The sequence below is a fragment of the Mytilus trossulus genome, chromosome 3, assembly GCF_036588685.1.
Source record: "Mytilus trossulus isolate FHL-02 chromosome 3, PNRI_Mtr1.1.1.hap1, whole genome shotgun sequence".
NCBI lineage: Eukaryota > Metazoa > Mollusca > Bivalvia > Mytilida > Mytilidae > Mytilus > Mytilus trossulus.
This window is the reverse complement of record NC_086375.1, coordinates 45,683,347-45,694,500: the sequence shown is the minus strand read 5'-3', so window position 1 is coordinate 45,694,500 and position 11,154 is coordinate 45,683,347.

Sequence of the window (11,154 nt, the reverse complement as noted above, 5' to 3'; positions counted from 1 at the left end):
GATTGAGAATATAAAAAAAAAACGGGTGACAAACTAAAAATGAGAGAAAACTATAACTACGGCCATTTGCCTGACTTGGTACGGGACATTTTAATAAAAAGAAATGTTGGGTAGAACCTGTTTTTGTAGCTAGCCAAACATCCCGATTTTATGGCAATGTTTAAAATAATTAAAATGAAAACATTACTGACAGGACTATAATAAAAATAAATGGGAGAACATTTAGAACAGAGAAACACACAAATAATAGCTACCGAAAGGTACAAGGCCTACAATCAAACACCCAGACGCGCGCCTCGTCCACACATGACCAACCAAGGACGCTCGGACCAAACAATTACGAAAGCCAAAAAAAGCACAAAGCCGAAGAGCACCGAGGATCCAAAGTTAAGAAAAGTTGTGCCTAACACAGACAAGGTTGTCTGCCTAGGACAAGAACATCATAAGTATTTAGAATAATTAATTCATTTGCAAACAGCAAATTTACAAAAATGACCACACAATAGATATACATGATAACACCGAAGTGGTGACTAACTACAGAATAAAAACTATAATTGTAAATGTTTATACATTGTGACTTGGAATGAAAAATGGTTCATACCAGATATTGAAGCTGAGGAACATTGAAAATCATAAATATACCAAATTATTGTGCCAGAAAAACCAGACTGTAGAAAACAATTTAAAAGTTCGTTAACAGAAAATGACCACGTCATTTTAACTTTTACCAACTTCATCAGAGTGATATTAAATCACATTGATTTTTTTATGTTAACACTGCAGTGGGTCCATCGACTTAATCGACTATTAGTAGCATCTCATCTAAGATACAAGGCTTAATTACAATTTGATAAGCCAAACGCGCATATCTTCGATCTACAATTAGCCGATTCCTGGATCTCGCATGAAAAAACACACAAAAAAAATGCGAAATTTTGACAAATACGACTACGAACATCTTCCATTGGGTGGAGAACATTGCATGTTATTGATTTTTTTGTTTGTTGGTTAGTGTGTTTGACAAATAAAAACTAAAAAATGTCGATTCCGAGAGATAATTTACGCATCAGTGATTGTCATGACAAAACAGAAGTTCTGATTACTGAGCTTGTATTGATACACTTGAGGACGAAACTTCCTCCAGCAGTTGCATTGACCCAGTTTAAAGTTGTTCCGGGATATTAAAATTATAAACACAGTGAATTTACAAACTGTGCAAATGCAACTACATGTATGTTATGCACATTTCTAAGAAGAAAAAAAGAAATACAAATAAATTTGAAAACAGGGAAGTCCTATTTCCAAACCTTTGCAAGATACCATATTGACCAACAAATGAACACAAAAGGATACCGACTGCCGATGTCGAAATATCAAATATCCTGTTATCAAATATACCTACCTATAACTGCGCGAACGATTACAATATACTAGCACATAAAAGTACTATAGTATTTCAACTAGTTTTTACAGTTCGTTCTTGTGTTGTGATGTTGTGCCGCTGTCCCAGGCTGGGATAGGGTTGGGATAAAGCTGGCATGTTTGGCCCCGCCACATTGTGTGTGTGTGTACCTGTCCCGAGTCAGGAGCCTGTAATTCAGTGGTTGTCGTTGATTTATGTGTTGCATGTTTGTTTTTCGTTCATTTTTTTACATAAATAATGTAGTTAGTTTTCTCGTTTGAATTGTTTTACATTGTCATTTTGTGCCTTTTATAGCTGACTATGCGGCATGGCCTTTGCTCAATGTTGAAGGCAGTACGATGACCTGTATTTGTTAATTTCTGTGTTATTTTGGTCTCTTGCGAACAGTTGTCTCATTGGCAACTATACCACATCTTCTTTATATATTATTAAGATCCATTTTGTTACATCTTGTGATCAATTTTATTTGGCAATCGCCAATGGCAGTCAGCAGGGTTAAAGAACATCAGTTGTTCGACCTGTTAGTCAAATGCGTTTTGTTTAAATATACTTTTTTACTTTTGGTCTTTTGGAAAATGTTGTTTGTGCTATTTTTAGACCCTTCTACAACGAAATTTGTTTTACATGCACACGTATAAAAATTGCGGTTTTTATCCAACGCAATCATAGGTTTGAACGTAGTTTTCAATTTAGACTCGTATATATTATTTCGTTTGGGCTTGTATCATATTTTCACTGCGGTTTATATGATCCGTTCATCCCATATTGACTCTTAAAATTCAAGAGTCAGGATATAAAAATGAGGGTACTTTTTCTAAAAATATGGGTACTCTTTATATGGCCTTCCAAATACCGTTTCGATCCCTAACATCACTTGAGAGACATTTATTGTCGAAATCCGGATCTGGTGTACTTAAAAAATATTGACACCGTGTGTTTGTGGCATAACATCGTGGCCACAAGTTATGATTTTTTTTTCTGTTTAGTATTGAATTTATATTAAGATCCATTTTGTTACATCTTGTGATCAATTTTATTTGGCAATCGCCAATGGCAGTCAGCAGGGTTAAAGAACATCAGTTGTTCGACCTGTTAGTCAAATGCGTTTTATTTAATTATACTTTTTCACATTTTTGGTCTTTTGGAAAATGTTGTTTGTGCTGTTTTTAGACCCTTCTACAACGAAATTTGTTTTACATGCACACGTATAAAAATTGCGGTTTTTATCCAACGCAATCATAGGTTTGAACGTAGTTTTCAATTTAGACTCGTATATATATATATATATACAACTCGTCTAAACATCAACCCAACAATGTTAGATCTGTAAATCACCAAATCGCCTGCACTGCAGTCGTCCCGCTAGACCACACGACCACCTGGGCTCTCAAAAAAAGAGCTTTCGCTGGCCATGTGTTACCTTTCCACGTCAGTTTTAATCTAGCGGTGTACTACAGTACATGATATATAAGGCATGAAGATGTTATTGTTACAGATCAGCTAAATTATCTATAGTAAAGGATCCTACAAATTAATGTAAGATACAGTCACAGAAAATAATTAGATTCATAAGTATATATATGTCGTGTACAAGTTGCGATTTTGTACAGGTTATAACATGTACAAAAATAATGTTCATGTTATAACTTGTATGATGCAAAAGTACAAGTTATAACATGTACAAAAGTACCTCATACATGTTATAACCTGTACAAAATATTGCTTAAAAATGGTTTTTACTTGTACAAAATCGAAAAATAAGGATATGTTTCTATTATCGCAAGAGATGTTATTGACATCAATAATATTTTCATATCTTTTTTATTATTCCTTCATGTTAGGGTGTTTTGTCCTTTTTTGATACAGTTAATGTCCAGGGGTCGGTATTACGAAGCATTCCTAAGACTTGTCATAAGATACAAGTCATGTATATCTTAGGACGTGTCTTATGATTCTCTTATGACTATCTATTGACATATCTTTATTTGATGAATTGTAAATGTGAGTGTCCACTTTGAAGGCAATAGTAAAATACTTTCATTCTAGTTGACACTAAAAGACATAAGAGGATAACAAGGACAGATGTGTCTACAAATAAAATTGGGAATGGAAATGGGGTATGTGTCTAAAAGATAACAACCCGCTCAAGGAGCAGACAACACCCAAAGGACACAAATACATGCTTTCAAAGTAGAGGATATATATTTAAAACATAAAAATGACATTCGCCTAATGAAATAATCTTATAGTTTATAAAAAACTAGAGGCTCTAAAGAGCCTGTGTCGCTCACCTTGGTCTATGTGAATATTAAACAAAGGAAGCAGATTGAAAATTGACTACAAAGGTCAATAACTCCTACAGGGGTCAATTGACCATTTCGTTCATGTTGACTTATTTGTAGATCTTACTTTGCTGAACATTATTGCTGTTTACAGTTTACCTATATCTATAATAATATTCAATATAAAACAGCAAAATTTCCTTAAAATTACCAATTCAGGGGCCGCAACCCAAAAACAGGTTGTCCAATTCATCTGAAAATTTCAGGGCAGATAGATCTTGACCTGATTAACAGTTTTACTTCATGTCAGATTTTCTCTAAATTATTTGGTTTTTGAGTTATAAGCCAAAAACTGCATTTTACCCCTATGTTCTATTTTTAGCCGTGGCGGCCATCTTGGTTTGATGGCCAGGTCACCGGACACATTTTTTAAACAAGAAACCCCAAAGATGATTGTGGCCAAGTTTGGATCAATTTGGCACAGCAGTTTCAGAGAAGAAGATTTTAGTAAAAGATATATAAAATTTACGAAAAATGGTTAAAAATTGACTTTAAAGGGCAATAACTCCTAAAGAGGTCAACTGACCATTTTGGTCATGTTGACTTATTTGTAAATCTGACCTTGCTGAACATTATTGCTGTTTACAGTTTACCTATATCTATAATAATATTCAATATAATAACCAAAAACAGCAAAATTTCCTTAAAATTACCAATTCAGGGGCCGCAACCCAAAAACAGGTTGTCCAATTCATCTGAAAGTTTCAGGGCAGATAGAATTTCACCTGATTAACAATTTTACCCATGTCAGATTTGCTCTAAATGCTTTGGTTTTTGAGTTATAAGCCAAAAACTGCATTTTACCCCTATGTTCTATTTATAGCCATGGCGGTCATCTTGGTTAGTTGGCGGGGTCACCGGACACAATTTTTAAACTTGATACCCCAATGATGATTGTGGCCAAGTTTCAAATAATTTGGCCCAGCAGTTTCAGAGGAGAAGATTTTTCTAAAAGATTACTAAGATTTACGAAAAATGGTTAAAAATTGACTATAAAGGGCAATAACTCCTAAAGTGGTCAACTGATCATTTTGGTCATGTTGACTTATTTGTAGATCTCACTTTGCTGAACATTATTGCTTTTTACAGTTTATCTCTATCTGAAATAATATTCAAGATAATAACCAAAAACAACAAAATTTCCTTAAAATTACCAATTCAGGGGCAGCAACCTAACAACGGAATGTCAGATTCATCTGAAAATTTCAGGGCAGATAGTTCTTAACCTGATTAACAATAATACCCCATGTCAGATTTGCCCTAAATGCTTTGGTTTTTGAGTTATAAGCCAAAAACTGCATTTTACCCCTATGTTCTATTTATAGCCATGGCGGCCATCTTGGTTAGTTGGCGGGGTCACCGGACACAATTTTTAAACTAGATACCCCAATGATGATTGTGGCCAAGTTTGGTTAAATTTGGCCCAGTAGTTTCAGAGGAGAAGATTTTTGTAAAAGTTAACGCCGGACGCAGGACGACGACGACGACGGACGACGACGACGGACGCCGGACGCCAAGTGATGAGAAAAGCTCACTTGGCCCTTCGGGCCAGGTGAGCTAAAAATGAGTTATAAATTTACCTAAGTCATGCTGAAGGCCAAAAATGTTGAAGAGTAGATCCAAAGTTATTTATAATGAAACGTGGTGCAATGAAAACTATTTCAGCTCTCTCTTGATTTTTCAGAGCATATAAGACATTGTTTTAGTCTTTGCATGCTATAAAACGAGAGGGCGGAGTATTACCTAATATTATTAGGCATCGTTCTTAAAAATTTGGGAAGAATTTAGTTACATGGACTAGTATCTAATGTAATTGTCATTGAGGAAATGCAAGCTTTTAGTAAATAGTGTCACACTTATTTAAGCCATGATGGACTACATAAAACATTCAATCACATGAAAGCACATTTTGCCAACATAAGTCATGAAACATATATTTCTGTAACTACATGTATGTGATCATTGTCCTCTACAGAAAGAGACACATTATGGCCTATTTATTGTTGTTGTTGTTTATGCATTGGTGAATATTAAATGTGTATTTTACTTCATTAAGATTTATCTTAAATTTTGTACAAGTTAGAACCATTTTTAAGCAATATTTTGTACAGGTTATAACATGTATGAGGTACTTTTGTACATGTTATAACTTATAAACGGACATGTTATAACCTGTACAAAAATGCAACTTGTACACGACATATATATCCCAGCGAAAGCTCTTTTTTGAGAGCCCAGGTGGTCGTGTGGTCAAGCGGGACGGCTGCAGTGCAGGCGATTTGGTGTCACGATATCACAGTAGCATGGGTTCGAATCCCGGCGAGGGAAGAACCAAAACATTGCGAAAGCAAATATACAGATCTAACATTGTTGGGTTGATGTTTAGACGAGTTATATATATATATATATATATATATATATAAAGTGCCTAGAAAATCAACCTAACCCATTGGCACTCATACCACATCTTCCTATATCTTCTAAGGATGTTAGAGTAGATTTTATTCGTAACTTCCTCCCCGGCGCCGGGGATGGAACCTGTACTTTATTTTCTAACTTCTACGACAACACCGCCTAACATTGTGCAGAGACCTTATCCCCTCCTCTAACTCTAGCTTATAAACATACAAGTCGTCTAAACATCAACCCAACAATGTTAGATCTGTAAATTTGCTTTCGCAAATTTTTGTTTCTTCCCTCGCCGGGATTCGAACCCATGCCTGCACTGCAGCCGTCCCGCTAGACCACACGACCACCTGGGCTCTACATAAATAGAGCTTTCGCTGGCCGTGTGTTACCTTTCCTCGTCAGTTTTAATCTAGCGGCGTACTACAGTACATGATATATAAGGCATGAAGATGTTATTGTTACAGATCAGCTAAATTATCTATAGTAAAGGATCCTACAAATTAATGTAAGATACAGTCACAGAAAATAATTATATTCATAAGTACGTCTGAGTCAGTGACAATTCTACAACAGATGTATCCATCGGATCGCCATCAATGATGATGATACATGGCTGTGTACATAATGAAATTCAACTCGTCTAAACATCAACCCAACAATTTCGCAAATTTTTGGTTCTTCCCTCTCCGGGATTCGAACCAGCCAGCAAAAGCTCTATTTATGTAGAGCCCAGGTGGTCGTGTGGTCTAGCGGGACGGCTGCAGTGCAGGCGATTTGGTGTCACGATATCGCATAAAAGAGGAACGAAAGATACATGAGGGACAGTCAAACTGATAGATTCAAAATAAACTGACAACGCCATGGCTAAAAATAAATGGACAAACAGACAAATAATAGTACAGAAGACAAAACAGAAAAACTAAAGACTAAGTAACACGAACCCCACCAAAGACTGGGGTGTACTGGCACCCGTCGTGCTGCTTACTGTAAACCAACTTATTTACGCGGATACTTTATTTCGCGTTTAACCCTTTCTTGAGAACTTCGCAGCTATTTTATTTCGCGATTATCTGATTTACTTGATGAAGTTTATAAAGGAAAGATCACAGATTGACATATTCGCGACGATTTATATTCGCGTTATTTTTCTACTCGCGAAAGTCGCGAAAAAAAAATCGCTCGCGGAAATAAGTTGGTTTACAATATGTTATGACAAATCCGGTAAAAAGTCTAATTCGGTAGGTCACAATCTTGAAAAGGTCGGGAACATATCCGATACCGGTATCATCTGTAAAACGGTTATTTCATAACGGTCAACCAACTCGTGATGGCGTCCGTAAAATTTACGAAGGGATGATTTCAACTTCACCATTTGGAACTCTTGGTTTAATAGCTTCCTTGCGAGCAGTGTCCTCTATCAAGGAAATCATTATAGGAAATACAAGCCCAGGAATATCGTAATTAGGAGATATATACTCCGTATGCAGGCGCTGCTCGAATGTTGCCACATAGAAATTGAAAGTTCACAATTGAGAAGCTGATATCATCTCTTTTGTCGTAAAATTTTGTTTTCAATCGACCCTCATTGTCAATTTCTAGATGTAAGCCAAGATACGAGGCATACTTAACTCTATCTGTAGTATCCTTCATTTCTAGTTCGATGGGAAAGATTCGTTCAACCTAATCACCAATTTTTGTGTTATTTAGTGAGAGAACATCATCTATATAGCGGAACTTAAAGTAAAGAATGTTGCTAACTTCTTATCTTTCTTCCTAAGAAGCTCCTGTATGAAGTCAGCCTCATATTAATAAAGAAACAAAACATAATCCTCGTTTGGTTGTAAACACCAAAAATAATACAAATACAAATGACAAACGTAATATAAACACAAATGAAAAGTCCAGCAAACGATATTATCAACTATTAGATTTAAATATGTTTAACTATCTAGTGTAAACTTTTGGGTAATATTTGTATGCTTGATGTAATTTTAAACATGACTGATAGTTCACGGCTGAATCCCTTTTTATTTTTACATTTTTACCTATTATGTCTGTTTGTTTTATTGACACGTCGTAGTCAAGTTAATAGAATTTTAAGTAAACGACTGCCATACAAACGAGATGTTTAGCTAGCTATAAAACCAGGTTTAATCCACCATTTTCCATATCAGAAAATGTCATTTGATTAGAGACTTTCCGTTTTGAATTTTCCTCGGGGATAAGTATGTTTGTAATTTTACTTTTTACTTTAGTTGGAACATCATACGTCCAGACTGAGTTCAGGTACCTACAGGAAAAATGTGTTATACTTTCTTTAATCGTCTTTTGAAGAAGAAAGTTGTCACTTTGGACTTTTGAGCAGGTTATTTAATGTCACAAAAGTTAAGGGTGTATCTTTTTAGCTGTACACATATGACATTTTGATGCCACTGCTGGTGGACGTTTCGTCCCCGATTGTATCACCAGCCCAGTAGTCAGCACTTCGATATTGACATGAATACCAATTATATGGTCATTTTTATAAATTTCCGGTTAAAAAAACTTTGAATTTTACAAAAAAAAATAAAAAATTTCTTATCCCAGGAATAGTTTACTTTAGCCGTTTTTTGTTCATTTTTTTGGAATTTTGGGTCCTCTATGCTCTTCAACTTTGTACTTGTTTGACTTTATAGCTATTTTGATATGAGCGTCACTGATGAGTCTGGTGTAGACGACACGCGTCTGACGTATTTTAAAAATTATAATCCTGGTACCTTTGATAACTATTATGTTTAAGGATCATGCATGACGAGATTTCTATTTGTGTCATTTATTTGTAGTAGCTCCTTTCTTTCCTGTTGCAAATACGTTTAACCTTTTTCATTCCAACATATTCAGGATTTTTTTTATATATCCACGTGTTGGGGGCAAATTGTGTCTTAAAGTTTATACAAAAATATATGATAATTGACAAAAAAAGATATATAAATAGACCATACTGATTTACTTACGATTCGAACAATTTAGATATCCTAATTATTTCCCCACTTTTCAAACGATTGATGATTTCATGTTTATCGATACAGTTTGCTTGATCTCCATTTTTCATTTGTCAAAATTCAAGTAAACGTCAATTTGTCTTTCCTCTATTTTTTCGAATACTCACACTTTTGACAATTAAGGTGGATCGAGACTATTCGACTGCGCATAATTTCATGCATGAATTGCAAAAGTATATGTCGTAAATTCGATATATTTTTTTAAAAGGGTCAAAATGACATTTCACCCATTTTCACCATTTTCCCGCCAAAATCGGGTTTTTTTCCCTTATCGGTGACCTATGTTTTTTATTTGCTCATTCTTTGAAGCTATATTTCAGCTTTTCAGTTTAGGACCAAGTGTCATAGAACGTTTTTCTAATAATCCGATAAAAATTTGTCAACACCTCTGTTTTCCCTATAATTTCATTGAAAATGATCCCTTTTTGTTTTTATTATACATACCTGTTTAAAAGTTTGTTTTATTTAGCTTAAATGGTCCGTGACCCCCTATTTTTCCAACCAATTTTATTCACTTACTGTAAAGAATAAAATAACAAAAAATACGTCACTTCTGATAGAAACTTCGAATAGGCCCGAGCCACCTTAACCAACAAAAATAGTTCTAGAGGATGTTTGCATTTCTCAGGAATACATTACCTGAGCTGTATTTGGCACAACTGCTTTTTGGAATTTCGGGTACTCAATGCTCTTCAACTTTGTACTTGTTTAGCGTTTTAACTATTTTGTTCTGGGCGTCACTGGTAATTCTTATGTAGACGAAACTTGCGTCTGGCATACTCAATTATAATCCTGGTACCTTTGATAACTATTTACAATAAAAATCAATTTGAAAGATCTTGACTTTGCCGAAACTAAAAGCATGTCCTCTTACACTGTTTGTCGTTGCAAAGGCATTTGTTTCAAATTTGTGCAATCATTGCAATAACAGTAAAAAAAATCTTCTGAAATCATGAACAATCGTCACTTCTGTATTTCGATGGTTGTAACAAGTTGTTCTATAGTTATTCATAGTGTAAGATTATTAAGAGGAACAACCGTAACGTTTTGCAAATCTAATTCAAATTGGATGTTAACGTTGATCTGCTTACACGAGTGATAAACTATCTATAAAGGCAAAGTGGAAGACTTTTTATCATATTGGGGTTTGGTGAATTGTTGTTCTTCTAGATTAGAATGCTTGCTCCTTGTGAAATAAGAAATGAATACCGGGACAAGATCGAATTCATGTGTTTAAGCGAAAATAAAGACTAATAAATTCAACATAGATACCAGGATACCAGGATACGCGTTTCGTCTGAAAAAGACTTATCAGTGACGCTCGAGTCAAACTTGGGGGGTTAATAGGCCAAATAAAGTACGAAGTTAAAAAGCATTGAGGATAAAAAAAATCCTAGAGGTTTTGCCAAATACAGCTACGGTAATCTATTCCTGAGGTAGAAATGCATTCGTATTTCAAAAATTCTATGTTTTGTAAAAAACAGTTAATTTATAGTTATGACCATATCAATGAGAATTCATGTCAACACAGAAGTGCTGACTACTGGGCTGTTTATACACTCGGGGAATAAAACAATCCACCAGCAGTGGCATCTAGATGCTGCAACTAAGAGGGTCACAAATGGCTAATTATATATGCATCTCAGATATTCATCCGCATGCTCCAATCCCAAACATTCTGAAAATATACAGTATACGCGTTACCTGACACCCAAATCTTACAACAAGGAATTACATTTTTGCCATACAATATCAAACAGATTAAATTCTGATGATTGCTTAAAAGAAAACTGAAAATTCCAAACACCGACATCAAAGCCGAAGTTTACCAAGCAATACACATTAATTTAAGGATGTACACCTCTAGAATTAAACTTTTTTTCTTCACCTGATTTTTGGGTTTATAAGACTGTAATTTGTGAAGAAAAAATCATAT